Below are 7,590 nucleotides of genomic sequence, written 5' to 3'. Positions count from 1 at the left end.
CAAGGCTTATATTATATGAGAGGAGGGGGGGGGGGGGTGAAAAAAGGGTTTGGGACAACTAGTGGGCTACCCTAATGGACCTGACAGTGACAGGTCCAAGGCCCAGAAAGAATGTGAAATGGACTCAAATGACGACAGCAGGGTGGGCCTGCCCTCCAGGACTGCCCGGCCGACCGGCTGGGGTAAAATAAAGGTAAAGGTGAAAAACGGTCAGTCAATAAAGACAAGCAGTGCCACTGCCTGCCCTGATTTTATTAAACCCACAGGGAACTGTGCCCAAATTTGGACACGTCCGTACGATGGGAGGACCAAATGGTCCGGTGTTTGTCCAGGTGGCGGTTTTAGGTCCGTTGGATGGAAATGGGTCAGTACACGTTCATGTGGTTCCCAAATTTTTCAGTGTTGCCTACCATGTACTGCTAAAGTTTTCATCTACAACCCCATAATAATTATGTGGACATGATCTCCTCCTATTTCTAATTTCTCAGACCCAAAAAAGGAGAAACAAAAATTACCCTTCATCGAATCATTATTGAGAAATATTCATCCTTGTTGATGCCCTGTCTTTTCATTTTTCATTTTTTCATTCTTCCTTTTTTATTTTTATTTTTAAAATTTTATTATAAAAACTAATTAATGCCGGAAAGTTTGAGGATATGATGATTAGCTTGGGCCTATATATTAAATTCTTTCTATTGAGTTACTATTGAGTTAGCTGCCTTGATATCAAAATACCATCAATTGAGCCCCGATTAGGCTAGAGAATATATATATAATTTGTTGATTTAAATATATCTTATAGTTTTGTTTATGGTGAACTTCCGGCTATTTTTTAATCACATTTTGTATTAGTGTCCGTTTGGTTTAGTGATGTCAAAACGTATAGTTTAAAAAAATAATGAGTTTAAAATGCAGTTAAGTAATTAGTAATATTACTGTTGAATCTTTAATCGTGCGTTTTTAAAAACATAAATATTTGCATGCGGTTTAAAAATGTAATTTTTTTTTTATTATTATTCGCACTTCCAAATGAACACTTTTTGAAATTTTGTTAAAAATGCGCTTTTGGGCAGAATTGAGAGCGAAACACACTCTTAACAAAGCTAGGAGGGTAATTTGATAGAGTTATGCAATAATTAAGCTTGATAGGTTGGCTTTAAGATATGTCAACCTCAAGCTCAACCGAGTCAAAAGCTTAGACGGTCCAATTAATATATGTTGTTTAATCAATTAATTATGCAACAAAGCTAAGGGCACTTCTATGGCTGGCCGGAGTTTAGCAAGATGATGGGGAACATGGAATCTAGGTAACTGTAATAAACCTTAAAAAAGTACTTGAAATTTCCCAAAAAAAAAAATGTGTTTGTTTTTGTTATTCTAATGTTTGATGTAAAATAATAAAATATAAGGTTTTTATTGGAGGGTTGTGGTTGTGGGGGGGAATGGAACCTCGAAGGCGTGAGGGCGAGGCATTGCCGTCACGGTCTCCTACGATATGGTCAAAGTAAAGCCAAGTCACCTTCCCCAATTTCTTGGCCTGCGTTATTTTTTTATTTTTGTATATTAATTGTTTCACATGCTTCAAACTCCTCCTCCTACTCTCTCTCACTGGTTTGAATCTCCTAGAGCCACCTCCATAAAAAACACATTTAATTTTTAACAAATAAATAAATAAATAATTTTTTTTTTTTTACAACAAAATTTATTAGTCCAAGGATGTCTGAACACAGAAGTGAAGATTGGGGACGGATGATCCTTTTTATGCAACCGCCCGGACGCCCTTCAACAAAATATGAAGTTGTTGTTGCCTGTCCGGATGCCCGATGACCTGTTCGGATGCCGCCGCCTATAAATCTATTCCTGACTTGTACTAAGATTTTCATAGCCTATTTAAAGGGGCTTTTAGGCAGTGTTTTTGTGAAAATTCCTGTAGAGAATTCCAATGTGCTCTCTTAGATTTGTGTTGTAACCGTTTAACCATTAAAGTCTAATTAGAGATGAGCTCTAGTTAAGAAAGTCAATTGAAGAACTCTCCAGATGGGTCTGGGAGAAAGGCAAACAAGTAGGAACTTGTTAGAATTCGAGGTGTGACTACTACAAAGGGTTGTGAGTACGAATTTCTTGTAACTAGCTATTTCTTCTATTAGTTGATTTCCTGAGTTTAACTGCCCTAGAGCATTTTTCTCTTTGCTGTAAGGAGTTTTCACTTCGTAATTAAATAACTGTGTTTTAAATCTTTACTGCTTTTTATACTTGGTTAACTGTTTGGTTGCGGTTATCTATAAGTCTATATTATTTTTCACTCTAAATTATATCTATAATAATGGCTGCAAAAAGCTAGAAGCTTTGAGATTCGTTTTTTGGAATTGCAAGATGTTTTTCAGGATCTAGAATGGGTTTAATCCAACTTATAATATGATACTCTTCAAATGCAGCTATCTTAAGAGGCCATTTAGAATTAGATTGCCTTCAAATAATTCTTACAATATCATATTCCAGAAAAGGAATGATGAAGAGTTTCCCCTGCCCTGCCCATCTGAACCAGTAGGTTGACTGCTATATAGGTCTAGGAACCTACCTAATGTCTTTTATATCCTGAATTCCTGATTCATCCCCCCAAATAAAGATGCTACAAACTAAAACGTCCCTGTAGGTGGGTTCTAGAGCTCCAAGGAATAGATTAATCTCTAGCAGCATGAGCAGAGTGAACAATTAATGAGATATATAATTTGGGAAGAATTTGGTGGTTTCTATATATCTAGGTTTGAGAATATACACACAATGGAAGTGAGCTGCTTTGTTTTCTTCAATCTTGAATTTTATGCCTACATCCATTGCATGGGCAGGCCAAGCTTGAATTTAACAATTTTGGAGAATTTTCTTGGTCATTAGAATGCTAAATTATCACTTATACTAAAAGCTTAACTCGATAGAAAATGATTGATTTAATTGTTTAATTAATATTCGAATACTCTCTCTCACAAGACGGTTCAAACTCTCGATCAATAAGTGAGCACCTAACACGTGAAATATTTAATTGAAATGAAAGATGAATGACGGAGACAGTGTTTGAACTCAATACTTTTAAGATAGTTTTTTTGCTTCCTAACAAAAAAAAAAAAACAAAAATATTAACAAACAACCTAATACAAAAAATTATTCAAAACTATTTTTACCTTTATATTTCCGCATGGGTAAGATATCTCATCAAATATATATAAAGAATTCACATTTACCTTGAAATGCAATTAAAACTAAAACTACCAGTTGAAGTAGAAATACTGGGGAAGTTGATATGAGGTGTGAGTGGTTTGAATGAGCAGGGTAATGATCGAAGCATGCAGGTTAGCACAAGGAATCACATGAATATATACTAGGAGACATATATACACTAGTTCATCAACAAATGGAAGGCTAATAAATATTATATTATGTGTAGCTGGAAATGATAAATCGGCTGCTTTGAGATATTTGGCTACTTTGAGGGATCGGATCATTGACCTCCAATACATAATAAATTGTATTCTAAAACAATAATCAACTCATCCATTTGTTCTTGATAGTTCACCTTTAAATAGAGAAACAATAAACTATTGATTAAATAAGAGACCAATTGAGTTTTGACTTCTAAGACTATAACAACTTTAGTAAGGAGAGATTTTGAACTAGAGATCTATTCCTTATTAGACTATACTACAAAAATAAATAAAAATTTACTCCTTATTAGTCCGGACCTAGGTGTCATGGCCCCTCCCTCAATTTCTTTAAAAAAAAAATTTATAAAGTTTGAAATTTATTATTTTTCAAAAAAATATAAGGTAAAAAATAATAATTTAGTCTACTGACTCCTAACAATTTTTTTTTTTTTTTTTTGGCTACTGATCCCTGCCTATAAGAGTTTCTGGCTCCGTCCGTAGCCGGACCAAATCAGGAAATCAAATAATTAATGTCCAAAATATGGATAAAGGAAGAGCTAGGGGCTTCAACCTTCAAACTTGAAAGATGTATGGCATTGCTAAAATGTCTCATTTGATTTTGCATGCGTACAAATTGGAGCATTTGTTTTTGGTTTTTATGGAGAGGCAGTGAGGCGGAGGCGCCCATTTTGATGAAGAAAAAGGAACAAAACCTCCTGCAAAGATTCTCGTCGAAAACTTACCCTTAATAATTCCATTTTGGCATTTCCTGCTCCCGGCCACTACAATTTCCACCTAACTTCTTCCTATTTTCTTTTATTTTTACTTATTTATCTCCTTCTAACTTCTTCAATTTCTGTCCCGCTACAGCCACCAGTTTTGCTAGCAACTTTTTTAAATTGTCCTTTTTGCCTTTGAAAATTCTCTTTGAATCTGTGTTTGGATTGCTGTCACGATTGGTTAAAAGCTTTATGAGATGGTGGGAAACCATATATATATATATATATATATATATATATATATATGTATGTATGTATGTATATGAGATAATTACACTATTGGTCTTTGTGGTTGGCGTAATTATAAATCACTCCATGTGGTATCAACATAAATTTACAAATTCTTGTGGTTGGTTTAGTTTACAAATCGATTCCTAGAGTCAAATTCCGTTAAAAATTTTGACAAATTTTGTTAAATGCCATGTAAACGCCACGTCAGCCAATAAAATAGTGACACGTGTCCATTTTAATAAAAAAAAATATAAATATAACTTCTTCTTCTTCTTCTTTTTTTCTTAAAAAAAAAAAAAAGCAAAGGGGTGGCTGCTCCTTTGGGGGGTGGCCTGGCCACCCCTAGAGGTGACCTGAAGGCCACCCCGGGGTCTAGGGAAATGATTCAATAACATATATATTGTTACATAATAAATATGTTATCACACCATTTACACAGTTAAATAAAAAAAAAGGGGGGGGGGGGGGTGAACCATAAAAATATCCAATGCCATTTTACAGAAAGGAACATTATGCCATGGAAAAAGACTCTTGCATAACAATTATTATTGTACAAGTTTGTAGACATATGAGATGGGCCCATATGTTACTACATAAATCCCACCTTATGTATCTACAAAAATACACAATTATTGTGCACCAATAAGCCCTCTTAAGTAGGGCTGGCAAAACGGGTCACCCGACACGACCTGTTAAAACCCGCGACCCGTTTAGCCTAAACCCATAAACGACCCGTTTATGTTAACGGGTCGGGGCTCCAGACACGACACAAACACGATTATTTCACGGGTTACCCGACACGACATGTGAATCCGTTTAACATAATGGGTCGAATTGGGTCGACCCGACCCGTTTAGCTTAAAGGGGTTTTTTTAAAAAAAATAAAAAATAAAATATATTTTTAATGAACACTTGCATAGACAGTAAACCAAATACATCATCAATTCCAGAAGATTGTCAATGGTTGTTGGTTAAGGTTAGGTTTGTGAGTCATTGGGTATGACCATAATGCATCAACTTCAATCAAACAAGTAGAGTCAGTAGACCAAAGACAAGAAATACTGAAATAGACCACCTTCATAAAATGGGTTACGAACAAAATGCTTCTTCCCATTGATTTGCACATCCTAATCTTCATAAAATGGGTTTTTTTTTACATGAATAAGTAATCAATATTATAAACAACAAAAATCACCACACAATCAAAGTAACAACATTACAATCAAAACAAAAGAACAGCAAACACAACTGCAGTAAGTTTAGTAACACATTCTGCAGAAAACCAACCAACAATTAAACCAAAACCCAAAACAAGAATTAGTCTAGAATAGAATCAACTAAGTTCCAAAGCTGACAGATTCTAATTTCTAATATTCTCTCTTGTTGATGAAAAATTAAAAATGGAAATCAACTAACATATTGGCGGTACCGGATGCGACATCGACCGGAGAGATCGAGAGAGAGAGAGTCAGAAAGAGAGAGCGGCAGAGAGACGGGGAGAGCAGAGACTAGAGAAACTTGAGAGAGAGAGAGAGTGTCGAGCGGGTCTAGTTCCAATTGAGCCTCGCGGGAGGAAGAAGAAGGGGCGGTGGCGCGGCGACTCGGCAAGGCCGAAGGAAAAATCAAAAAAGAAAAAGTTAAGGTTTTCTTTCACTTTTCTCACTTTTCTGGTTTTGTTTGTGTTTTACTGTTTTGAATCATTTGATTCTTTTGAGTTTTGATTACTTTTGAATCTTTTGTTTTCAACTTTCACTTTTCAGATTAATTTTCCCCCCAATTTCCTATTCGGCTATTCTCCATTTTTTTTTTTTTTCTTTTCTATTCTTTTTGGGTTTAAAAAAAAAAAAAAGAAAAAAAAAAAAGGAAATCGTGTCTGGCGGGTCACCCGCGGGTGACCCGTTTAACTGAGATAAACGGGTCATAAATGGGTCGACCCGTCTATGACCCAAACCCATTTAAGGTAGAGGTGACCCGTGACACGACCCGTTTAACTGAGATAAACGGGTCATAAATGGGTCGACCCGTCTATGACCCAAACTCGTTTAAGGTAGACCTAAACTCACTAATTTCGTATCATATTTATATCGAATTGTCGTGTCGTGTTAAAATTACTGCCCTACTCTTCAGCAATACAATGCATGCACCCAATTTATTGTGGGCAGAAGATGCACAGGAGATACGACAGAAATGGGGTACTACCACATTTTTTCCGGCCATGTGCTGAAGAAGTGAAGATGTTAGCTAAATAGCCCATAGAGTCGTAGACTATTAGGCCGTGTCCTCCACGTGTCAGCCAGCATTGGAGTCAATTAACCAGAAACCTCTAGAGTCTAGAATGACACATCCTATAATATATGGCACAGATTAAACGTCTCATTTCTTACTAAATGATTGCTTCTCTATTTAAACTTTAAAATAGGGAAATTTTTCTTAATTTTCATGATATTTCTAATTTTTTTGTTTTTAAAATTTAATTTAGTGTATCAATTTTTTTTTTCTTTTTTTTCCTATTTCACTAATTCATTAAGATTTTTCGTTAAATTTTAACGGATGAATGTCAAATTCTCAAGATGCATTTTTTTTTTTGTCGGAAAAAAGAATAAAAAATACAAAGATTGAGGCGTTGGTTAGAATTAAATGAAATTTGCATAAATACTCAAGCTTGAATCTTTGATTTCTTTTTTATTTTTTTTTTAATTTTTAAATATGGTTATTTTAAAAATTTCGATAGTATTTAACAGAAAATCCTAACGGATGGATGAAATTAAAAAAAATATATTGAAAGATTGATACACTAAATTAAGAGTTTTTAAAATTTGAAAAAGTAATTATAAAAATGGTGACAATTAAGAAAGATTATTTAAATTATTTGTTTTGCTCGTTTGGAGAGAAGATAGATAATAGTTTTCCTTTTTCTTTCCATTTTAACATCCAATTATAGTAAATTAATTTTTTTTTTTGGGTATTCCGATTTAGTGGGAACTTATAATTATTATTGTTTATTAAAATAATATATAAAATATTAATTTCTAACCAAACTATGGTTCAGTACATTAAATGGAAAACCCTTGCAATTCATTCATGAAAATATAAAGCCCGTTTGAAGATCTATCTGGACAGTCACAATTCACAACTTGACAGTGGCTCTAGGCCCATTTCAGTGG

The sequence above is a fragment of the Alnus glutinosa genome, chromosome 1, assembly GCF_958979055.1.
Source record: "Alnus glutinosa chromosome 1, dhAlnGlut1.1, whole genome shotgun sequence".
In the NCBI taxonomy this organism is placed as follows: domain Eukaryota; kingdom Viridiplantae; phylum Streptophyta; class Magnoliopsida; order Fagales; family Betulaceae; genus Alnus; species Alnus glutinosa.
This window is presented reverse-complemented; position numbering follows the sequence as displayed.